The 27,412-nt window shown below is 35.0% G+C and overlaps 1 long non-coding RNA gene across 1 annotated transcript; it reads right to left on the bottom strand.

Annotated features, from left to right (window-relative positions):
* Nucleotides 1–2,376: 2,376 nt before the first annotated feature.
* On the bottom strand, nucleotides 2,377–5,472 carry LOC112797499 (uncharacterized). Its single transcript, XR_003199801.3, has 2 exons — nucleotides 5,030–5,472; nucleotides 2,377–2,908 (listed from the first exon to the last, which is right to left on the bottom strand). It is a non-coding gene; the product is annotated as an uncharacterized lncRNA (long non-coding RNA).
* Nucleotides 5,473–27,412: the final 21,940 nt, after the last annotated feature.

Here is a 27,412-nt window from a genome sequence, read left to right as displayed (position 1 = left end):
ATTATATTAGATGAAAATGTACAAAACAAACATATTTATTATATTTTTAAATTGAATTTATCAAAAAAATACTTTAATTATTTTTATTTTTTATACTTTTTATATTATTTTATAATACTTTATATATAATTGTATTTTAATATCGTTAAAATTATATTTCTTTCAATATGTTATTCATTGTTCCTTTTCTAATAACTTAAAAAAAATATATGTAATCAATTTTTTTAACTAATTATTAACTATGATTTACTAACATTGCAGGGAACACTTCTTTATATAATTGTGAAAAAAATATGATGAACAAATTTAAATATTTGTTACAAGAAGGAAAAATCTATACTATAAAAAATTTGAAAATAGAAGATGCAAATAATTTTATAGACTACAGACTAATTAAAGGTACAATGAAAGCAAACTTTTTACTCACAACTATTATGAAAGAAATTAAAGATCCAGTTTTGAATATTCTCCAACACTATTTTGAATGTGAATCACTTGAGACATTGTCTGATAGAGTAGGTCAAAGAAAAATATTACCAAGTAATTTTACTTTATACTATTTTAATTATTCTTATTAAAAATAACTTATTCAAAAAAAATTCTACACAATTTTGTTCTTTTTATTGTAGATGTCATTGGAAAACTGCATACACTAGGAAAAAAAAAAGTAGATGTTAAAGAAAAATTCACAAAAATATGAGGAATAGAATTGATGCTTAAAGAGTAAAAAAATATACAAACAATTTATTTTTTATTTATATATATAATTATTAATAAAATACTAATAATTTTAGGAACATTGAGCTAAAAGTCACGTTGTGGATAAATCTTTCAAATTAGATAAATAAAAAAATTACAATACAAATAAAAGGCCAAAAAATTATGACACTCACATCAATAATGGTTAGTGAATACAAAGGTACATCTGTTTCAAAAAATTTAAATATATTATTTTTTTTAGTTCAAAAAATTATATTTTATATAACCTATTAAATGAGACAAATACAACACAGTCTTATTTTATATAACCTATTATATTATAATATTTTAGGTGATTATTCGAATAGTACAATTTCGAATACAAAAATCTACATCAATTCACAAACTGAAGAATTCGCACAACTAAGTTATGGGTATTTCATAACTAATAAGTCTTTCAAAAATTAATTCATTTATTTAATTATTCAATTTAACAAATATAAAAAAATCCTAAACATAACTGATCAACATAAAAGAAGTAATGGAGATACCAAACTAGGACAATGTCAACACAAATTTTCAGAATAGAATGATTAGAAATCGAATAACTATCCAAGATCTAATGGCCATGCAATAGGAATCTGATGATCAGGTATTACAAAAAAAACTCACAACATGCATCATACATTCATACTTGCTCAAATACCATATACCTAATGATAACATAAATTGAATGTGGAAAAGTATATAGAACCAAGAGGTTATCAGCCAAAAATTAAACAAAACCACATTAATTTATATTAATAATTAATTTTAAATTTTTTAAATTCAAAATTTAAAAAATTTAAAATTAATTAAGTAAACCTAATTAAAACCTATAAAAACCTTCATCTTCTCTCTCACATTAACCTACCCACCTCCAACAATCACACCCACCTCTTTCTCTCTCTCACCAATGCTGCTCCACATCATCAGTAGAAAGTAGAAACAAGTAGATCAGGAATTCATTCTTGGATCATGGCTGAGACCACACCCAATCACACACAAACAGTTTCTGGATGGGCTGCTCATGATTCTTCTGGCAACATAACCCCCTACACTTTCAAAAGAAGGTATATACATATTTAATACATACTTTGAATGTATTTGGATTTATAGCTTAGTTAGTTTATTTGCAGAGAGAACGGTGTTAATGACGTGAGCATAGAGATCTTGTACTGCGGGATTTGCCACACGGACATTCACTACGTCAAAAATGAATGGGGAATCACTAGGTACCCGGTTGTTCCGGGGCACGAGATCGTTGGGGTGGTAAGCAAGGTGGGGAGGGAAGTTAGGGATTTAAAGGTGGATGGTGCTATAATGTTAGTGAGAAAAATGGTGGACGATGGAGTTTTTATTTTGTATTAATTAGGGGTTTGTTGCAAATGTTGCTTTCTGCGTTTTGGGATATTAGGTGCTGTTTTGATGATTAAAGAGATTGTAAACTACACAATTACAGAATTATAAAAAAAACATTCATTTAATATGAAAAAAAACATCCGAATACTTAACAAAAGAAATATCTAGTTATATTTTAGCAAAAATAATTAAATATCTATAAAATCTTAAAAAAATATGAAATTCTTAAAGAAATAGAGACATTCACATTTGCAATACAAAAAAATTCGAAAAATATATAAAAGAACATCCATTTAGTATGAAAAAGAAACATTCTGATACTTAGCAGAAGAAACATCCATATATATTAACTCGTAGAGATTTTGGATTCACCCAAAGATATTTGGCTGGTTTTTGGTTAATACCCTTTTGGTTCCCTAGCATTGCTCATTGAATATTGGAATAAGAAAAGATCTTCACAATTTTAACAACTATAAATGAAATTGATGACAAATTTGGATGAAACTATATTGAATATGAAAAGTGTCAAAAAAAGCTTATAAAAAAGGAGACAACTACATTTGTGGCACATATAATCAAACACCACAATATCCAACAATAAAGTAACTCTATATACTTTTCACAATTCCATCTATCATTTTAGGTTCTGTTCTTGTATGGATACCTGGAGGGAGAGCTCGGTCTCTGGGAATCGACGCCGAGTTGTTATCTTCGGTGCTGACCTTTGAGCTTTATGGTAATTCGAGCTTTACTCCGAGGGGATGTCCAATCGCGTAGAGCTTTGAGCAAGAAACAAGGGGAAGTGTACCTGTAAAGGCACTCCGAAACTTAAGTCAATATTGAGAATTTCATGTCCCCTTTGAAGATAAAATATCATACCTTTATAGGTGAGATAAAATAGGTCAGTTACATTTCAATTGATCATCTGAATTGAAGAGCAATTAATAGGTTTTAATAAGTAATAATGTCTGATTGTAATGTATAACGCCGAGTTATAACGTAAAGTTGTAACACCCTAACTTTTAGCACGTCATGATCGTGACAAAAGTAAGGCATTACTAAGCTGTTTTCCTTATTAACTATTTAATATTGAGCCTTTAGTTCGATATCGCATTTCAGTTTTATAGAAAACTCCAGAAAATTATTTTTAGTAATTAAAATTACATATCAAAGATCTTCAAATAATATTAATCACATAATTATTAATAATAATAAGTGCTATACAAATAAATTCAATATAAAACTCGAATGCAATACCTATCACTCTGGATAAAATAAAACTTAAAGCAACAAGGGCGAGGAAACTCTATAAAAATAACAGGAATCACAAGTAAATCTACTACTCATCCGCAGCTTCATATTGAACCTTCGAGCTTGTCACTGAAAGGGTGGAAGATTTTGGGATGAGAACAAACCACACGTTCTCAGTAGGGAACGAAAATGCCGTAAAAATAGAAATTAAAATGCAACTAATCCATTTATTCAAGAGAACTATATTTTTACCAACCCTTGAAAATACTTTTAAATTTTACTTTAGATAACTAAATACTTTCTTCTAAATTTCCGAGTTTAAAACAAAATCCCATTCACAAAACTTGTCATATTAACTATTTCTCAACCACATAATTAAACATCAACAATCACAACATCAATTCTTAAACACCTCAATACATTCACAATCTAATAGCTCAAGAAAGAGATCCAGACCAACATACAAACAAGTCAAACAACACAATCACAGAGAAGTAATACAAGCAAACACAACCAAATGCAAAGGTGCAAATAAGGATGATGCATGTCTAGTTCTATCGCAGGTAATGAGCTCATTTGTCGGTTTCGACCCGCACCCGATGCAATCCGACTCGCAAGTCAGATAAGGTATTCCAGCGGCATAACCTCTGCAAGTTCTACTTCTTGCAGGCGCTGATTCTCCAGCTGAAGTATGCCGAACATGACCTCTACAAGTACTTGCAGGCGCTGATTCTTCAGCTGAAGCATGTGCCACTTTTTTCTGGAAGCTATTCCATACACACGGGCGTCCCCGCACAATCATTCACATATAAAGCCTACAGCTTAATATTTTCCCATCAGCACCATAACCATTTACTTTCCGTCACCCTCTCGTGACCTTTTAAACCTTTCATAATTACACATGCCATGTTCTTTTCTCATTCTTTCTTTTTCTTAACAAACCATTTCTAATTCTCAGAAAATATTTTTGATAACTCAAACGAATCAAATTCAGTACTAAAAACCTATTTTCAATTCTCACAACTTTTGATAAACCAGCAGGTCAAGTCCAATATCCAAAACATTTATAAATCTGAAAATCCAACTAGTTCTAATGTCAAAACCTTTTCTAACTCTCAATTCATTACTAATAAAACAAATTTTCAATACAAAATCCGTTTCTCAATATGAGAAAATATGTAAATAAAATGTTTTCCACTATAAAATAATGTTTCAAAATAAATTTATAAATAAGATTTTCGAAATAAAACCACGTTTTTGGTTATTTTTACATAAAATTGGGCAGAATCCCTCTTAAAAATTGGACTTTACCACCCATGCGGACTCCCTCAAATTCATCACTTTTCAAACCAAACTCAATCCAACTCCATTCAACAATTATTAATATGACAATTTCTTCAATAATTAACTCATCATATTACAATTTAACAAGTAACACTAATTTAATCACCTTTTACAACCACAACTCAACCAATTCATCATCATTACACAAAATAAGAATTTCAACAACTCCATCAAAATCAGAAAACCAATATCAATCACAAAACCAATATCAATCACAGCTTCAATTCAAACTCATCATTCAGTCATTCCAAGCAATCAAATTATTTGCAAATATCCACTAGACTTCCATATCATTCATAATTTAAAACAGTTAATTTTAAAATAAAATCCCTACCTCCGTATGAAAATAAAATCAACGAAAGCTCCAAAAAAATTTCTGACCAAACTGCTGAAGAGGAAAGTGTCAGAAATCATCTGTGCCTCCTAGAACTTCAGTTGGCCAAACTCAAGGGGCAGGAGAGCTACGTCACCGTCGACTTTTACCGGACAAAAGTAACACCAACATATAGAAGAGAAGGATACGAACACTTTTATCGGATTAGATTTTTTATTGGAGTTACGAATCTCAAAAAATCGAAACCGAAAGATCAAAAGGAATCATGGTTTCCTCCCTCACCCACGGTCTCTCTCTCGGCCTTTCTTTCTTCTCCCTGTCCGTGGCAATAATGAATTAATGAAAGGAGATAGGTAGAGATTTTGATTAGTGAAGATGGTGAGGTGTCATTGTTATATATGTGTAGATGTATGCATATGAGCCACGTTTCAATCTCTTTTCTTTGATTCCCTTAAAGGCTCACAGTTATATATATATGGAACTAAGGTAATGAATATAATAAATGGTGATTTGGTGGCATTGGTTATATATATGTATATATATACATATAAGCTATGCTTCATTTCCTTTCTTTTGCTCTAAACTGCTTCGGTCACTTCTTCTTTTTCTTTTAAACATTAATAATAATAATAATAATAATAATAATAATAATAATTCTTATATTTATATATTTTTTTGAATATCTTATTATAATAATAAAAATAATTTAAAAATTTTAATAAAATTTAAACTCAAATTATTATAAAATTTAATTTAATTATTTTTAGAAAAATAATATTCTTTAAATAAAATTATACATCATTATTTAATTTTTCAAAAACTTGGGGTGTTATAAAAGTGCCGAGTTATGGTGCATAATGTCGAATTATGACATCAGATTTGTAACGGCCGTATTATAGCCCCCAAACTTAGCCTGGCTATATTTTGATAAAGTAGGTTGAACTTTTTTTAATTATAACTCGGCGATTTGAGTTATAGGTATGAAGCCCCCAGATTAACTTACTTTATTAAAATAATGTATAATTTGAATTTTCAGACGTAATTTGAAGTTAACGTGTATTGAAAAGTGTAGTAGTCTTGTCATTGATTGTGCCTTTGATTTTTCCAATGAAATTTTGAACCGTTGATTTAATAGATGCCACAGTTAGGTTTTTCCATGGAACCAAGTAGTTAATTTGAAAAGTTGTTGAGACGATTTTGATAAAAGTGAATTGGTTGGGCGAGAATATTGAGTTAGTTCACCGTTGTTTAGTGATTTGATTGAGTTTGATTGCGCATGTGTAAACGATGTGACTTTGAATTGAAGAGTTGTCGTGAATGGATAAGTGTTTATAGTTGTATGATATGTGATTGAGTTTGTTGACTGTTCATAGTCATAGTTCGGAATTGAAGATTGAATTTGATTGCGCATGTGTAAACGATGCGACTTTGAATTGAAGAATTATCGCGAATGGATAATTGATTGAAGATTGTGTTTGATTGCGCATGTGTAAACGATGCGACTTTGAATTGAAAAATTATCGCGAATGGATAATTGATTGAAGATTGTGTTTGATAGTCATAGTTCGGAAGATAGTTGATATAGATCTGATGATAGTTGATATAGATTTGACAAGGAGTGATAATGATTGATATAGAAACGATAATGATTGATATATCTCAGATAATTATTAATATAAATATGAAAATAAAGATAATAAATATAGATTTGAAAATAGAAAAATAGATATAGGTCAGCGAATAGAGATAACAGATATAGGTTGGCAAAAATAGAGATGACAGATATAGATCAGCAAATAGAGATAACGGATGTAGATCGACAAATAGAGATGCTAGATATGGATCGAAATAGATATAACATATATAGATTGGAAAATAGAGATAACATATATAAATCGGCAAATAGAGATGACAGATATAGATCGGCAAATAGATATAACAGATGTAGATCGGAAAATCAGATATGGATCGGAAAATAGAGATATCAGATATAATTTGGCAAATAGAGATATCAGATATAAATTGGCAACTAGAGATAACTAATAAAGATTGGCAAATAGAGATAACAGATATAAATCAGAAAGTAGAGATGACAGATATAGATCGACAAATAGATATAACATGTAGATCGGAAAATCAGATATAGATCGGCAAATAGAGAGATCAGATATAAATTGGCAAATAGATATAACAGATGTAGATCAGAAAATCAGATATAGATCGGCAAATAGAGATATCAGATATAAATTGACAACTAGAGATAACTGATAAAGATCGGCAAATAGAGATAACAGATATAAATTGGAAAGTAGAGATGACATATAGATCAGAAAATTAGATAACAGATATATATCGGCAAGTAGATATAACAGATATAAATTGGCAAATAGAGATAACAGATATAAATCGGAAAATAGATATAGATTAGAAAATAGAGATGACTGGTATAAATCGGCAAACTGATATAAATTAGAAAATAGAGATGACAGATATAGATCAGAAAAATAGATATAAATTGGCAAATAGATATAACAGATATAGATGGGCAAATAGGGATAACAAATATAAATCGGAATATAGAGTTGATTGATATAAATCGGAAAATAGAGATGACTGATATAAATCGGATAATAGAGATGACTGTTATAGATCGGCAAATAGAGATTTTTTATATAAATTGGCAAATAAAGATGACTGATATAAATCAGACAATAGATATAGATCGGCAAATAGAGATGACTGATATAAATTGAAAAATAGAGATGAATGATATAAATCAGATAATAGAGATGACTGTTATAAATCGGATAATTGAGTGACTATTATAGATCGGCAAATAGAGATTTTTTATATGAATCGGCAGTTAGAGATAATTGATATAAATCGGACAATAGATATATATTGGAAAATAGAGATGACTGATATAAATCGGCAAATATAGATGACTGATATAAATTAGAAAATAGAGATGACAGATATAGATCAGAAAAAATAGATATAGATCGGCAAATAGATATAACAGATATAAATTAGAATATCGAGATGACAGATATAGATGAGAAAAATAGATATAGATCAACAAATAGATATAACATATAAATTAGAAAATCGAGATGACAGATATAGATCGTAAAAACAGATATAGATCGACAAATAATTATACCAGAAATGATTTGAAAAATAGAGATGACAGATATAGATGGGAAAAATAGATATAGATCGATGAATAGATATAACATGTAAATTAGAAAATCGAGATGACAGATATAGATCAGAAAAATAGATATAGATCGGCGAATAAAGATGACTGATATAAATTGAAAAATAGAGATGAATGATATAGATCGAAAAAACAGATATAGATTGGCAAATAGATATACCAGAGATGATTTGAAAAATATAGAGGTGACAGATAATGATCGGAAAAACATATATAGGTCAAAAAATAGATATAGATCGGCAAATAGATATACCATAGATGTATTGAAAAATAAAGATGACAGATATTGATCAGAAAAGCAGATATAGATCGAAAAAACAGATATAGATCGGCAAATAGATATACCATAGATGAATTAAAAAATAAAGATGACAGATATTGATCGAAAAAGCAGATATAGATCGGCAAATAAATATACCAGAGATGATTTGAAAAATACAAAGATGACAGATAATGATCGAAAAAAACAGATATAGATCAAAAAAATAGATATAGATCGGCAAATAGATATACCATAGATGAATTGAAAAATAAAGATGACAGATATTGATCGGAAAAGCAGATATATATTGGCAAATAAATATACCAGAGATGATAGATAATGATCGGAAAAATAGATATAGATCAGAAAAATAGATATAGATCGAAAAAATAGATATAGATTGGCAAATAGATAAACCAGAGATGAATTGAAAAATAGAGAGATGACAGATAATGATTGGAAAAACAGATATAGATCGGCAAAACAGATATAGATCGGCAAATAGATAAACCAGAGATGAATTGAAAAATAGAGAGATGATAGATAATGATAAAAAAAATAGATATAGATCGACAAATATATAAACCAGAGATCAATTGAAAAATAGAGAGATGACAGATAATGATCGAAAAAACAGATATAGATCGACAAATATATAAACCAGAGATGAATTGAAAAATAGAGAGATGACAGATAATGATCGGAAAAACAGATATAGATCGGCAAATAGATATACCAAAGATGATTTGAAAAATACAGAGATGACAGATAATGATCAGAAAAATAGATATAGGTCAGAAAAACAGATATAGATCGGCCTTTTTCGGGCCTTAATGATTTACTATATGACCTTTGTTTACAAAGGTGCAGGTAAGTTTGAAGCCATTGGAAGGAAATGGGGCCTATAGAAAGAAGGGTGTTTATTTCGAGGACCCATGGTGGATGCCAATTGTTCTTTTATGGATACCTGGAGGGAGAGCTCGGTCTCTGAGAATCGACGCCGAGTTGTTATCTTCGGTGCCGACCTATGAGCTTTATGGTAATCCGAGCTTTACCTCGAGGGGATGTCCAATCGCGTAGAGCTTTGAGCAAGAAATAAAGGGGGGAGTGTACCTGCAAAGGCATTCCAAAGCTTAAGTCAGTATTGAGAATTCCATGTCCCCTTTGAAGATAAAATATCATACCTTTAAAGATAACTCGGCGATTTGAGTTATAGGTATAGAGCCCCCAAATCAACTTACTTTATTAAAATAATGAATAATTTGAATTTCAGACATAATTTGAAGTTAACGTGTATTGGAAAGTGTAGTAGTCTTGTCATTGATTGTGCCTTTGATTTTTCCAATGTAATTTTGAACCGTTGATTTAATAGATGCAACGGTTAGGTTTTTTATGGAACTGAATAGTTAATTTGAATAGTTGCTGAGACGATTTTGATAAAAGTGGGCGAGAATATTGAGTTAGTTCACCGTTGTTTGGTGATTTGATTGAAGATTGAGTTTGATTGCGCATGTGTAAATGATGCAACTTTGAATTGAAGAGTTGTCGTGAATGTATAAGTGTTTGTACTTGTATGATATGTGATTGAATTTGTTGACTGTTGATAGTCATAGTTCGGAATTGAAGATTGAGTTTGATTGCGCATGTGTAAACGATGCGACTTTAAATTGAAGAATTATCGCGAATGGATAATTGATTGAAGATTGTGTTTGATTGCGTATGTGTAAACGATGCGACTTTGAATTGAAGAATTATCGCGAATGGATAATTGAGTGAAGATTGTTGATAGTCATAGTTCGGAAGATAGTTGATATAGATCTGATGATAGTTGATATAGATTTGACAATGACTGATAATGATTGATATAGAAATGATAATGATTGATATAAATATGAAAACAGAGATAATAGATATAGATTTGAAAATAGAAAAACAGATATAAATCGACGAATAGAGATAACATATATAGGTCGGCAAATAGAGATGACATATATAGATCGGCAAACAGAGATAACAGATGTAGATCGACAAAAGAGATAACAGATATAGATTTGCAAATGGAGATGATAGATATGGATCGAAAAATAGATATAACAGATATAGATTGGCAAATAGAGATAAGAGATGTAGATCGGAAAATCAGATATAGATCGGCAAATAGAGATAACAGATATAAATCGGAAAGTAAAGATGACAGATATAGATCGGCAAATAGATATAACATGTAGATCTAAAAATCAGATATAGATCGGCAAATAGAGATATTAGATATAAACTGGCAACCAGAGACAACTGATAAAGATCGGCAAATAGAGATAACAAATATAAATCGGAAAGTAGAGATGACAGATATAAATCAGAAAAATAGAGATAACAGATGTAGATCGGAAAATAGATATATCAGATATAAATTGAAAAATAGAGATGACAAATATAGAACGAAAAAAATAGAGATGACAGATATAAGTTGAAAAATAGAGATAGCAGATGTAAATCGGCAAATAGATATATCAAATATAAGTTGAAAAATAGAGATAACAAATATAGATCTGAAAAATAGAGATGACAGATATAAGTTGAAAAATAGAGATGATAGATATAGATCAGAAAAACAGATATAGATCGGCAAATAGATATACCAGGTATGAATTAAAAAATAGAGATGATAGATATAGATCAGAAAAACAGATATAGATCGGCAAATAGATATAGATCGGCAAATAGATATACCAGAGATGAATTAAAAAATAAAGATGACAGATATTGATCGAAAAAATAGATATAGATCGGCAAATAGATATACTAGATATGAATTCAAAAGTTGAGATAACAGATATAGATCGGAAAAATAGATATAGATCGGCAAATAGATATACCAGAGATGAATTGAAAAATAGAGATGACATATATTGATTAGATAAACAGATATAGATCGGCAAATAAGTATACCAAAGATGAATTGAAAAATAAAGATGACAGATATTGATCGGAAAAATAGATATAGATAGGCAAATAGATATACCAGATATGAATTAAAAAGTTAAGATGACAGATATAGATTGAAAAAACAGATATAGATCGGCAAATAGATATACCAGAGATGAATTGAAAAATAGAGATGACATATATTGATCAAATAAACAGATATAGATCGGCAAATAAATATACCAGAGATGAATTGGAAAATAGAGATGACAAATATTGATCAAAAGAAAAACAGATATAGATCGGTAAATAAATATATCAGAGATGATTTGAAAAATACAGAGATGACAGATAATGATCGAAAAAGCAAATATAGATCAGCCTTTTTCGGGTCTTAATGATTTACTATATGACATTTGTTTACAAAGGTGCAGGTAAGTTTGAAGCCATTGGAAGGAAATAGGGCCTATATAAAGAAGGATGTTTATTTCGAGGCCCCACGGTGGGCGCCAATTGTTCTTGTATGGATACCTGAAGGGAGAGCTCGGTCCTTGGGAGTCGTTGTTCTTGTATGGATACCTGGAGGGAGAGCTCGGTCTCTGGGAATCGACGCCGAGTTGTTATCTTCGGTGCCGACCTTTGAGCTTTATGGTAATCCGAGCTTTACTCCGAGGGGATGTCCAATCGCGTAGAGCTTTGAGCAAGAAACAAGGGGAGAGTGTACCTGCAAAGGCACTCTGAAGCTTAAGTCAGTATTGAGAATTCCATGTCCCCTTTGAAGATAAAATATCATACCTTTATAGGTGAGATAAAATAGGTCGGTTACGTTTCTATTGATCATCTGAATTGAAGAGCAATTAATAGGTTTTAATAAGTGATAATGTCTGATTGTAACGTATAACGCCGAGTTATAACGTAAAGTGCCGAGTTATGGTGCATAATGCCGAGTTATTGTATATAATGCCAAATTATGATATCAGATTTGTAACGGCCGTATCAGGTTCAAAATTCACTTAAAAGTTTCATATCAAAGTACTATAACAACTTTTGTACTATTCAACAGTGAAGCGACAAATTGTTAGGCACAACTACTTCAAATCTAATGATACTCTAGCAAAGTAATGACATTGAAGTACCACCTCACAAATGCAAAAATTATACCACCAAATAAAATGTTACTTTGTACAACTCCAACTTCCAAATCTTTTGTACTACAAATTATTTTAAATAAAACACCTTTTAAATTTAACTTAGTTTACACATATTTAATTTAATTCTACAAAACATAACAATTTTTAATATTTATTATATACTATCATTAATTTACCATCCCGCGCATCGCGCGGGTCTCATTCTAGTATATATACTAAACTACTAAAATTATACCGAAAAGTTACAATTGCCTAAAAAAAAACTCAAAAGATACGACCGACTATATAAAAACGGGACAAAAAATTATATATTAAATATATATTCTAAATAAAAATTTTATACATTAGATTTTGATATAAATTTTTGTAATTGATATTATCGTTATAAATTGGTTATACATTATAATTCAGCTATAAATATTATAGATCGCTTGTCAATAATAGTCATCAAAACAAGTACCAAAACGCTCAGATATGCTATTACTCTCCGTTTAAAGCATCATTACTCGCAAACATAAACGTTACTCTTCATTTCAGATATAAAGAAAAGGGTAAGAAGATTGTTCAGATTATTACAATTTGCAAAGCCTATTATTTATTTATTAACTTGAGCGTCGGAGTGCCTTTTTGCAGGTACCCATCCCCTTATTCTCTCATTGCCGACATATAACTCATCCTGACAGAAAGTTTGCAGATACTCATCAGCGGATGAGCTATACAGCGGCCAACCTCCACAAGAACAATTGGCACCTATAGTGGGGGTTAGAAATAAAAACCCTTCTTTCTTTAGGTCCCAAAACTTTCATACCTGTTCATGGCTGACCAGTCTCCTCCTACACCATCCGAGCTTCTTCGGATGATAACGAAACTACAACAAGCTAATCAGTGTATGGCGGAAGAAAACCAACGAATGGCAAATCAAATAGCCGAATTAACCAATGCTTGGATTGAAAATAATGATAATCACAATGAGCAACTAGAGGACGATGAAAAAAATTTTGATCCAACAGACATCTCTGAAACTCAACAACCAGAGAGAGATCAACAAAACGATGACGATGACGAATTGGACAACGCTGTTGGACCATTCACGGCCAACGTCATGAATTTCAAACTGTCTAGGAACTTTGCATTACCGATCACTTTGACTCCTTACGATGGCACGGGAGATCCGAAAAAATAGGTCAAAAAATTTTGATCTATGATGATAGTGAACGGTGCTTCTGATCCTATTTTATGTCATTATTTTTCTACTTTTTTAGAAGGTCCTGCACTTGATTGGTTTTCATCTTTACCTGCAGGTTTAATTTCACGCTTTCAGGAGATCGCTAAGCAATTCGAAGATCAATTCATTGCATCTTCCATTTATTTACATGATTTCGACTATGTGAACACTATCAAGCAAGGACAGCACAAAAGCTTGAGGGAGTATGTCACCCGCTTCACCAAAGTAGCAATGAGCATCCCAAAATTTTACCCTGAGGTACACCTACATGCTATAAAGAGTGGATTCCGCCCGGAAAAGTTTCAAGAGGTCATCATAGTGGCCAAATCCAGAGCCTTGGCCAAGTTTTGAAAGAAAGCCAAGGGTCAAATGGAGATTGAAGAGCTGCACAAAGCTCGAAAACCTGAGAAGAATCAAACCTATAAGGATGACGATAAAGCTCGGGATAATAAGAAACCTTTTCGATTGACACCGCGTTACAATTCTTATACCCAATTCAGCACCAAAAGCGAGAAAATCATCAAGAAAATAATGAATTCGAAAGTAATCAAACCTCCTCGGAAGGTTAGAACTTACCAAGATATGAAGAATGTGGACAAAACAAAGTATTATTCTTTCCATCAGAAACATGGGCACACTACTGATGAGTGTGTTGTAGTCAAAGACTTGCTCGAGTGCTTATCTCGGCAAGGACATCTAGACAAATACATTAGCGACTATATCCAAAAGCGGAACACACATCCATCTGACTTATCTCCTGCAGGTCAATCTTCTCGAGACAAGGACAAAGCACATACAGCTTAGCCCAATCAACCCCGAGGTGTGATGAATTGCATATCTGGGGCTTCGCTGGTGGTGGAGCATCAAGCTCTGCTCGCAAACGCACTTACCGAACTATGCTCGCTGTAGAGAGAACCATCAACAATCATCAAACTTTGCCCAACTTCCCTGAAATGACGTTCCAACCGTCCGATTTCAATTCAACTGAACTCAACTTAGACAACCCGGTTGTCATCTCTATTCAACTAAGAGACCTTATAGTTCGCAAAATATTGTTGGACCCAGGAAGCAGTGCCAATATTTTATTTTACTCTACATTTTAGAAAATGAAGTTGAGTGATAACATACAGCAACCATTGGTGCACGAAATTGTGATCTCTAACAACGGCGCTCAACTTGGTATGCGCGTTCATAATCTCAGCACTTTCTTCACAACTCCGCACAACTAACCAGCAAGTGCACTGGGTCGTCCAAGTAATAAACCTTACGTGAGTAAGGGTCGATCCCACGGAGATTGTTGGCTTGATGCAAGCTATGGTCATCATGTAAATCCCAGTCAGGCAAATTCAATTGATTATGGAGTTTGATAATTAAAAGATAAATAAAACATAAAATAAGATAGAGATACTTATGTAATTCATTGGTGGAAATTTCAGATAAGTGTATGAAGGTGCATCAATCCTTTTGAATCTCTGCTTTCCTACTGCTTTCATCCCGTTCTCTCAGTGAAAATGGTCCAACTACGGACGCAGGGCTAATCATCTGTCGGTTCTCACTTGTGTTGGAATAGGATCCAGTAATTCTTTTGCATATGTCACACGCCCAATACTCATGAATTTGAAGCTCGTCACAGTCATCCCATCCCAGATCCTACTCGGAATACCACAAACAAGGTTTAGACTTTCCGGATCTCAAGAATGCTGCCAATGGATTCTAGCTTATACCACGAAGACTCTGATCTCAAGAAATTGAAGGCTCTGTTGTCAGGAGAGGCAATCAACACACATGAACCAAGAATCCAAGAGATACACACTCAAGCTATTGCAGATAGAACGGAAGTGGTTGTCAGGCACGCGTTCATAGGTGAGAATGATGATGAGTGTCACGGATCATCACATTCATCAGGTTGAAGTGTGAGTGAATATCTTAGAATAAGAATAATCTTGAATTGAATAGAAAATAGTAGTAATTGCATTAATACTCGAGGAACAGCAGAGCTCCACACCTTAATCTATGGTGTGTAAAAACTCCACCGTTGAAAATACATAAGTGATGAAGGTCCAGGCATGGCCGAATGGCCAGCCTCCATAAAGGTCTAAGATCACATAAAACTTATCAAAGATGGATGTCAATACAATAGTAAAAGGTCCTATTTATAATAAACTAGCTACTAGGGTTTACAGAGATAGGTAAATGATGCAGAAATCTATTTCAGGGCCCACTTGGTGTGTGCTTGTGCTGAGCATTGAAGCTTTCACGTATAGAGGCTTCTCTTGGAGTTAAACGCCAGGTTGTAACTTGTTTCTGGCATTTAACTCTAACTTGTAACCTGTTTCTGGCGTTTAACTTCAGAATAGGGCAGAGAATGGGCGTTTGAACGCCAGTTTGCATCATCAAAACTCGAGCAAAGTATAGACTATTATATATTTCTGGAAAGCCCTGGATGTCTACTTTTCAACGCAATTGAGAGCGTGCCATTTGAAGTTCTATAGCTCCAGAAAATCCACTTCGAGTGTAGAGAGGTCAGAATCCAACAACATCTGTAGTCCTTTTTCAGCCTCTGAATCAGATTTTTGCTTAGGTCCCTCAATTTCTGCCAGAAAATATCTGAAATCACAGAAAAACACACAAACTCATAGTAAAGTCCAGAAATATGAATTTTGCATAAAAACTAATAAAAACATCCCAAAAAGTAGCTAGATCCTACTAAAAACTACCTAAAAACAGTGCCAAAAGTGTATAAATTATCTGCTCATCACAACACCAAACTTAAATTGTTGCTTGTCCCCAAGCGACTGAAAATCAAATGGGATAAAAAGAAGAGAATATACTATAAATTCCAAAATATCAATGAAACTTAGCTCCAATTAGATGAGCGGGACTAGTAGCTTTTTGCTCCTGAACAGTTTTGGCATCTCACTTTTTCCTTTGAAGTTTAGAATGATTGGCATCCATAGGAACTCAGAATTCAGATAGTGTTATTGATTCTCTAGTTTAGTATGTTGATTCTTGAACACAGTTACTTTATGAGTCTTGGCCGTGGCCCTAAGCACTTTGTCTTCCAGTATTACCACCGGATACATAAATGCCATAGACACATAATTGGGTGAACTTTTTCAGATTGTGACTTAGCTTTGCTAAAGTCCCCAATTAGAGGTGTCCAGAGTTCTTAATCACACTCTTTTTGCTTTGGATCATGACCTTAACCACTCAGTCTCAAGCTTTTCACTTGGACCTTCATGCCACAAGCACACAGTTAGGGACAACTTGATTTAGCCGCTTAGGCCTGGATTTTATTTTCTTGGGTCCTCCTATCCATTAATGCTCAAAGCCTTGGATCCTTTCTACCCTTGCCTTTTGGTTTAAAGGGTTATTGGCTTTTTCTGCTTGCTTTTTCTTTTTCTTTCTTTTCTTTCTCGCCATTTTTTTTCTTTTTTTTTTTCGTAAGCCTTATCATTCACTGCTTTTTCTTGCTTCAAGAATTAATTTTATGATTTTTCAGATCATCAATAACATTTCTCTTTTTCATTATTCTTTCAAGAGCCATCAATTTTAACATCCATAAACAACAAGATAAAAAATATGCACTGTTCAAGCATTCATTCAGAAAACAAAAAGTATTGTCACCACATCAAAATAATTAAACTAATTTCAAGGATAAATTTTGAAACTCATGTACTTCTTGTTCTTTTGTAATTAGAAACATTTTTCATTTAAGAAAGGTGAAGGATTCATGGAATTATTCATAGCTTTAAAATATAGACACTAGACACTAATGATCATATAGTGAAGACACAAACATAGATAGAACATCAAGCACAAAAATTGAAAAATAGAAAAATAAATAGACAAGGAGATTAAGGAATGAGTCCACCTTAGTGAGGGTGGTGTCTTCCTTCTCTTGAAGAACCAATGGTGCTCTTGAGCTCCTCTATGTCTCTTCCTTGTCTTTGTTGCTCCTCCCTCATGGCTCTTTGATCTTCTCTAATCTCATGGAGAATGATGGAGTGCTCTTGGTGTTTCACCCTTAATTGGTCCATGTTGTAACTCAAGCTTTCCAAAGAAGTGTTGAGTTGCTCCCAATAGTTGTGTGGAGAAAAATGCATCCCTTGAGGCATCTCAAGGATTTCTTGATGAGGTACTTCCTCATGCTCTTGTTAAGGTCCATGGATGGTCCTTTGAGATGAATCTCTCTATCTCCTATGACTCAGAGGTGGAAGCAATTGCCTTCTCTTTCCTCTTTCTAGAGGTTTCTCTGGCCTTAGGTGCCATAAATGGTTATGGAAAAACAAAAAGCAATGCTTTCACTACACCAAACTTAAAAGATTTGCTCGTCCTCGAGCAAAAGAAGAAAGAAAGAAGTAAAAGAAGAAGAAAAAGGAGGAGATGGAGGGTGGGGTGTGGTTCGGCCAAGGGAGGAAGAGGGTGTTTGTGATGTGAATTTAGGGAAGAGATATGGAGGTGTTTGGTGAAGGGTATTTGGGGAAGAGTGTTATGAAAAGATGTGAAGAAGAGAGAGAGTGAGTTGAGGTTGGTGGGGATCCTATGGGGTCCACAGATCCTGAAGGGTCAAGAATTTCTCATCCCTGCTCCAATTAGGCGTACAAATTTCCTTAGAGTGCAATCCTGGCGTTTAACGCCAGACTGCTGCCTGTTTCTGGCGTTAAACGCCAGCTTTTCTTCCCTTTCTGGCATTTAAACGCGAGACTGCTGCTTGTTTCTGGCATTTAACGCCAGATTGATGCCCTGTTCTGGCGTTAAACGCTAGTCTGGTGCTTCTTTCTGGCGTTAAACTCCCAGAATGGTGCCAGACTGGGCGTTTAACGCCAATTCTGCTACTCTTATTGGCGTTTAAACGCCAGTAAGCTAGAATCCATTGGCGGCCATTCTTGAGAATCCGGATGGTCTAAACCTTGTCTGTGGTATTTTGAGTAGGATTCAGGGATTGAATGACTATGACGAGCTTCAAACTCGCGATTGTGGGGCGTTAGTGACAGACACAAAAGAATCACTGGATTCTATTCCAACATGATCGAGAACCGACAGATGAATAACCGTGCTGTGACATAGTGCGTTGAACATTTTCACTGAGAGGATGAGACTGTAGCCATTGACAACAGTGATGCCCAACATACAGCTTGCCATGGAAAGGAGTAAGAAGGATTGGATGAAGACAGTAGGAAAGCAGAGAGACGGAAGGGACAAAGCATCTCCAGACGCTTATCTGAAATTCTCACCAATGAATTACATAAGTATCTCTATCTTTATTTTATGTTTTATTCATCTTTTAATTATCAATCCTCCATAACCATTTGAATCCGCCTGACTGAAATTTACAAGATGACCATAGCTTGCTTCATACCAACAATCTCCGTAGGATCGACCCTTACTCGCGTAAGGTTTATTACTTGGACGACCCAGTGCACTTGCTGGTTAGTTGTGCGAAGTTATGATAAGGAGTTGAGATTACAATTGAGCGTACCATGTTGATGGCGCCATTGATGATCACAATTTCGTGCATCAAGTTTTTGGCACCGTTGCCGGGGATTGTTCGAGTTTGGACAACTGACGGTTCATCTTGTTACTTAGATTAGGTAATTTTGTTTTACTTTGTTCTTCAGAGTTCTTAAGAATGAATTCTAGTGTTTCAAGGTGATATTCTTATCATCACAAAAGCTGATTGATTCTCATCAATTTAGCTCTTGAATGTAATGTCCTGTTGAAGCTTGGCTAGCCATGTCTAATCTTTTTAGACTGCAGCTTTAGACTAACATTGCATGATTCCTGGAATTCTCATTAAGAATTTTGAATCCTTTATTTTACTTCTCCATATAATTTTCGAAAAAGCACAAAAAAATTTATAAAATCATAAAATCAAAAATAATTTTATGTTTCTTGCTTGAGTCTAGTGTCTAATTTTAAGTTTGGTGTCAATTGCATTCATCTAATTTTCGAAAAATTGCATGCATTGTGTTCTTCATTGATCTTCAAGTTGTTCTTGATGATTTACTTGCTCTGATCTTTAAATTCTCTTGTTTAGTGTCTTTTGTTATTTCTCATATGCATTCTCAATTTTTTAGTGTCAATAGTATACAAACTTCTAAGTTTGGTGTCTTGCATGCATTATTTATTTTATCTTAGTTGCATTTTGATTATTCTTCATCCTTAAAAATTCAAAAAAATTTTTAATTTGTGTCTTTTCAAGTCAATAATACAGATAATTGAAGATTTAGAACATGCAACAGAGGAATTACACAGAAAAAGCTGGGCGTTCAAAATGCCCAGTGAAGAAGGAAAACTGGCTGGGCGTTTAACGCCCAAAAGGGTAGCGTTTGGGCGTTAAACGCCCAGAATGGTATCCATTCTGGGCGTTTAACGCCAGGATGGCACAAGAGGGAAGATTTTGTTTTTAATTCAGATTTTTTTCAAGTTTTCATAATTTTTCAAAATCAAATCTTTTTCATATCATATCTTTTCAATCATATCTTTTCAAAATCAATTTCTTTCCATTTTCAAAAATACTTGCCTACAATTAATGATTTGATTCAACATTTCAAGTATGCTGCCTTTTCTGTTGAGAAAGGTTTAATGTTTGAATCATATCTTTTCTTGTTAGCCAAGTCATTAATTTTAAAATCAAATCTTTTTAAATTGTTTTTCAATCATATCTTTTCAATCATATCTTTTTAAAACCATAACTTTTCAATCATATCTTCTTAATCACATCTTTTTCAAAAGAGTTTTCAATCATATCTTTTTTATTTCTAATTTCAAAATATTTTTCAAAAATCACTTTATTTCTTTCCCAACTTTAATTTTCGAAAATCATTCATCAAATTTTCAAAATTTCTTCTAAATTATTTTAAAATCTTTTACTTTATTTTCGAAAATTCTTCCCCTCTTCTCACATCTTTCTATCTAAGGACTAACACTCCTCCATTATCAATAATTTGAATTTTATCTCTTTTGATAAGTTCGAATTCTCTCTTTTCTACCTCTTCCTTCTATTCTTCTTTTCCTCTGACATCTCAAGAAATCTCTATACTGTGACATAGAGGATTCCATATTTTCTTGTTCTCTTCTCTTTCATATGAGTAGGAGCAAAGACAAAAGCATTCTTGTTGAGGCTGACCCTAAACCTGAAAGGACCTTGAAGCGAAAGCTAAGAGAAGCTAAAGCACTACTCTCTGTAGAGGACCTAACAGAAATCTTCAAACAAGAATAAGACATGGCAGCCGAAAACAACAACAATGCCAACAATGCAGGAAGGTGCTGGGTGACTTTACTGCACCTACTCCTGACTTCTATGGGAGAAGAATCTCTATCCCTGCCATTGGAGCAAACAACTTTGAGCTTAAGCCTCAATTAGTTTCTCTAATGCAATAGAATTGCAAGTTTCATGGACTTCCATTGGAAGATCCTCATCAGTTTTTAGCTAAATTCTTGCAAATCTGTGACACTGTCAAGACCAATGGGGTTGACCCTGAGGTCTACAGACTTATGCTATTCCCTTTTGCTGTAAGAGACAGAGCTAGGATATGGTTGGACTCACAACCTAAAGAAAGCCTGAACTCTTGGGAAAAGCTAGTCAATGCCTTCTTGGCAAAGTTCTTTCCACCTCAAAAATTGAGTAAGCTTAGAGTGGAGGTCCAAACTTTTAGACAGAAGTAAGGTGAATCCCTCTATGAAGCTTGGGAAAGATACAAACAATTGATCAGAAAGTGTCCTTCTGACATGCTTTCTGAATGGAGCATCATAGGCATCTTCTATGATGGTCTGTCTGAACTGTCTAAGATGTCATTGGACAGCTCTGCTGGAGGATCTCTTCATCTGAAGAAGACGCCTGCAGAAGCTCAAGAACTCATTGAAATGGTTGCAAATAACCAATTCATGTACACTTCTGAAAGGAATCCTGTGAACAATGGGACGAATCAAAAGAAAGGAGTTCTTGAGATTGATACTCTGAATGCCATATTGGCTCAGAACAAAATATTGACTCAGCAAGTCAATATGATTTCTCAAAGTCTGTCTGGAATGCAAGCTGCACCAGGCAGTACTAAGGACGTTTCATCTGAAGAAGAAGCTTATGATCCTGAGAACCCATCAATGGAAGTAGTGAATTACATGGGAGAACCCTATGGAAACACCTATGATCCTTCATGGAGAAATCATCCAAATCTCTCATGGAAGGATCAACAGAGACCTTAACAAGGTTTCAACAACAATAATGGTGGAAGAAACAGGTTTAGCAATGGCAAGCCTTTTCCATCATCTTTTCAGCAACAGACAGAGAATTCTAAGCAGAGCCACTCTGACTTAGCAACCATGGTCTCTGATCTAATCAAAACCACTCAAAGTTTCATGACTGAAACAAGGTCCTCCATTAGAAACTTGGAGGCACAAGTGGGTCAGCTGAGTAAGAAAGTTACTGAACTCCCTCCTAGTACACTTCCAAGCAATACAGAAGAGAATCCAAAAGGAGAGTGTAAGGCCATCAACATGGCCGAATTTGGAGAGGAGGAAGAGGCAGTGATCGCCACTGAGGAAGACCTCAATGGACGTCCACTGGCCTCCAATGAGTTCCCTAATGAGGAACCATGGGAATCTGAGGCTCACACTAAGACCATAGAGATTTCATTGGATTTACTTCTGCCATTCATGAGCTCTGATGAGTATTCTTCCTCTGAAGAGGACGAAGATGTCACTGAAGAGCAAGTTGCTAAGTACCTTGGGGAAATCATGAAGCTAAATGACAAGTTATTTGGTAATGAGACTTGGGGGGATGAACCCCCTTTGCTCACCAAAGAACTGGATGACTTGACTAGGCAGAGATTACTTTAAAAGAGACAGGACCCTGGGAAGTTCTCAATACCTTGTACATTAGGCACCATGACCTTCGAAAAGGCTCTGTGTGTCCTAGGGTCAAGCATAAACCTCATGCCTCTCTCTGTAATGGAGAAGCTAGGGATCTTTGAGGTACAAGCTGCAATAATCTCACTAGAGATGGTAGACAATTCAAGGAAACATGCTTATGGACTTGTAGATGATGTCTTGGTAAAGATTGAAGACCATTACATCCCTGCTGATTTTATAGTCCTAGAGACTGGGAAGTGCATGGATGAATCCATCATCCTTGGCAGACCCTTCCTAGCCACAGCAAAGGCTGTGATTGATGTTGACAGAGGAGAATTAATCATTCAAGTGAATGAAGAATCCTTTGTGTTCAAGGCTCAAGGATACCCCTCTGTAACCATCGAGAGGAAGCATGAAGAGCTTCTCTCAAAACAGAGTCAAATAGAGCCCCCACAGTCAAACTCTAAGTTTGGTGTTGGGAGGCCACAACCAAATTCTAAGTTTGGTGTTGAACCCCCACATTCAAACTCTAAGTTTGGTGTTGGGAGGTTCCAACATTGCTCTGAACATCTGTGAGGCTCCATGAGAGCCTACTGTCAAGCTACTGACATGAAAGAAGCGCTTGTTGGGAGGCAACCCAATGTTATATTTATCTATTTTCCTTTGTTATTTTATGTTTTCTGTAGGTTGATGATCATGTGAAGTCACAAAAACAATTGAAAAAGCAAAAATAGAATGAAAAACAGAAAGAAAAATAGCACACCCTGGAGGATAAACTTGCTGGCGTTTAAACGCCAATAAAGACAGTAGAATGGGCGTTTAACGCCCAGTCTTGCACCATTCTGGGCGTTTAACGCCAGAAATGGGCACCAGACTGGCGTTTAACGCCAGGAATGGGCAAGAAGCTGGTGTTAAACGCTAGAAATGGGGAATAGCCCAGCGTTTAACGCCTGGATTGGCAGAAGGAGCATTTTTGCACGCCACTTGGTACAGGGATGAGCTATTCTTGACACCTCAGGATCTGTGGACCCCACAGGATCCCCACCTACCCCACCACTCTCTCTCTTCTTCTTCCATTCACCAATCACCTCAATACCTCTTCTCCAAAAATCCCTTACCTATCAAATCCCACCATTCTCTTCACCACTCACATCCATCCTTCATAAAACCCCACCTACTCCACCATCCAAATTCAAACCACTTTCCTTCCCAAACCCACCCATAATGGCCGAACCCTACCCCTCTCTCTACCCCTATATAAACCCTTCTTCACTCCTTCATTTTCACACAACCTAAATACTACTTCTCCTCCTTGGCCGAACAACAAAGACCCCCTCCATCTCCTCCATTTTCTTCTTCTTCTACTCTTTTCTTTCCTCTTTTGCTCGAGGACGAGCAAACCTTCTAAGTTTGGTGTGGTAAAAGCATTGCTTTTTGTTTTTCCATAACCATTTATGGCACCTAAGGCCGAAGTTTGGGATGGTTGGAGTTTATCCAACGCTCAATCATTCCTACTAGCAACTGGTCCGAAGCTACTATAGACCGGGCTATCATGATTCATAGCATCATGATTGGAGAGGAAGTAGAAGTTCATGAGGTTATATCCCAAGAACTTTATAAGGTGGCAGACAAGTCCTCTACCTTGGCAAGGTTAGCCTTCCCTCATCTCATTTGTCACCTCTGTAATTCAGTTGGAATTAACATAGAGGGAGACATCTTCATTAATGAGGACAAGCCCATCACTAAGAAGAGGATGGAGCAAACAAGAGATCCCACTCATGGACATGAGAAAATTCCTCATCATGAAATCCCTGAGATGCCTCAAGGGATGCACTTTCCTCCACAAAATTATTGGGAGCAAATCAACACCTTCCTAGGAGAATTGAGTTCCAACATGGGACAACTAAGGGTGGAGCACCAAGAATATTCCATCCTCCTCCATGAAATTAGAGAAGATTAAAGAATCATGAGAGAGGAGCAACAAAGGCAAGAAAGAGATATTGAGGAGCTCAAGCACTCTATAAGATCTTCAAGAGGAAGAACAAGCCACCATCACTAAGGTGGACCCGTTCTTTAATCTCCTTGTTCTTTATTTTTCTGTTTTTCAAAAATTATGCTTATGTTTTATTTATGTTTGTGTCTTATGATCATTAGTGTCTTAGTATCTATGCCTTAAAGTTATGAATGTCCTATGAATCCATCACCTTTCTTAAATGAAAAATGTTCTTAATTGAAAAAGAGAAGAATTGCATGAATTTCGAATTTTATAACAGAGTTATTATTTTGATGTGGTGGCAATACTTTTGTTTTCTAAATGTATGCTTGAACAGTGCATATGTCTTTTGAATTTGTTGTTCATGAATGTTAAAATTGTTGGCTCTTGAAAGAATGATGAAAAAGGAGACATGTTACTGAGGATCTGAAAAATCATAAAAAAATGATTCTTGAAGTAAGAAAAAGCAGTGAATTCAAAAAAAAAGCAAGCAGAAAAAGCCAATAGCCCTTTAAACCAAAAGGCAAGGGTAACAATAAAAAGGATCCAAGGCTTTGAGCATCAGTGGATAGGAGGGCCTACAAGAATAGAATCCTAGCCTAAGCGGCTAAACCAAGCTGTCCCTAACCATGTGCTTGTGGCGTGAAGGTGTCAAGTGAAAACTTAAGACTGAGCGGTTAAAGTCAAAACAAAAAGAGTGTGCTTAAGAACCCTGGACACCTCTAATTGGGGACTCTAGCAAAGCTGAGTCACAATCTGAAAAGGTTCACCCAGTTATGTGTCTGTGGCATGGATGTATCCGGTGGTAATTGATGAGCGGATATTTTGTACGCTTTTTGGGGGTAATTTCATGTAGATTTTAGCATGTTTCAGTTAGTTTTTAGTAGAATAATATTAGTTTTTAGGCAAAAATCATATTTCTGGACTTTACTATGAGTTTGTGTGTTTTTCTGTGATTTCAGGTATTTTCTGGCTGAAATTGAGGGAGCTGAGCAAAAATCTGACTTAGGCTGAAAAAGGACTGCTGATGCTGTTGGATCCTGACCTCCCTGCACTCGAAATGGATTTTCTGGAGATACAGGAGTCCAATTGGCGTGCTCTCAACGGCGTTGGAAAGTAGACATCCAGGGCTTTCCAGCAATATATAATAGTCCATACTTTGAGCGAGTATAGACGACGTAACTTGGCGTTAAACGCCAAGTTCATGCTGCTGTCTGGAGTTAAACGCCAGAAAAACGTCATTATCCGGAGTTGAACGCCCAAAACACGTCATAACATAAAGTTTGACGCCAAGAAAGGCCTTTGCACGTGGAAAGCTTTAGTCTCAGCCCCAGCACACACCAAGTGGGCCCCAGAAGTGGATTTCTGCACCAATTATCTTAGTTTATTCATTTTCTGTAACCCTAGGTTACTAGTTTACTATTTAAACAACTTTTACAGACATTTCTTGTACCTGATGACATTTTCAGATCTGAATTACATACTTTGTGACGGCATGAGTCTCTAAACCCCATTGTTGGGGGTGAGGAGCTCTGCAGCGTCTCGATGATTTAATACAATTCCTTTGTTTTCCATTCAAACACGCTTGTTCTTATCTAAGATGTTTATTCGCGCTTAACTGTGGAGAAGGTGATGATCCGTGACACTCATCACCTTCCTCAACCCATGAACGTGTGCCTGACAACCACCTCCGTTCTACATCAGATTGAATGAATATCTCTTAGATTCCCCAACAGAATCTTCGTGGTATAAGCCGGATTGATGGCGGCATTCATGAGAATCCGGAAAGTCTAAACCTTGTCTGTGGTATTCCGAGTAGGATTCCGGGATTGAATGACTGTGACGTGCTTCAAACTTTAACCTGCTGGGCGTTAGTGACAGACGCAAAAGAGTGATTCTATTCCAGTAGGAGCGGGAACCAACCGGTGATTAGCCGTACTGTGACAGAGTGCGTGAGCATAGTTTTCACTGCGAGGATGGGAAGTAGCCACTGACAACGGTGACACCCTACATAGAGCTTGCCATGGAAGGAACCTGCGTGTGAGAAGAGGATTTCAAGGAAGAGTTGAAGTCAGAGGACAAAGCATCTCCAAAACTCCAACATATTCCCCAGTGCTGCAAATCAAAGTAACATTGTTCCCTCTTTTATCAAATCCAGTAATTTCACTTTTAATCCAAATTAATCCTTGTTGACATCCTAACTAAGACTAATAAAATAAATATTGATTGCTTCAAACCAATAATCTCTGTGGATTCGACCCTTACTCACGTAAGGTATTACTTGGACGACCCAGTACACTTGCTGGTCAGTTGAACGGAGTTGTGAGCTTCTCTAATCAGTTAGTTAAATTAGTTCTCCTTGGCACATGCCAAGGAGCCTTTAATTAAGGATCACAATTTCGTCCACCAGTAATACTGGAAAACAGAGTGCTTTGGGCCACGGCCAAGACTCATAAAGTAGCTGTGTTCAAGAATCATCATACTTAACTAGGAAAATCAATAACACTATCCGGATTCTGAGTTCCTATAGAAGCCAATCATTCTGAACTTCAAAGGATAAAGTGAGATGCCAAAACTGTTCAGAGGCAAAAAGCTAAAAGCCCCGCTCATCTAATTAATACTGATCTTCATAGATGTTTTTGGAATTCATTGGATATTCTCTTCTTTTTATCCTATTTGATTTTCAGTTGCTTGGGGACAAGCAACAATTTAAGTTTGGTGTTGTGATGAGCGGATAATTTATACGCTTTTTGG

The sequence above is a fragment of the Arachis hypogaea genome, chromosome 4 (assembly GCF_003086295.3).
Source record: "Arachis hypogaea cultivar Tifrunner chromosome 4, arahy.Tifrunner.gnm2.J5K5, whole genome shotgun sequence".
In the NCBI taxonomy this organism is placed as follows: domain Eukaryota; kingdom Viridiplantae; phylum Streptophyta; class Magnoliopsida; order Fabales; family Fabaceae; genus Arachis; species Arachis hypogaea.
Note: the sequence above shows the minus strand (reverse complement) of the source record. Positions and strands in the feature narration are given on the sequence as shown.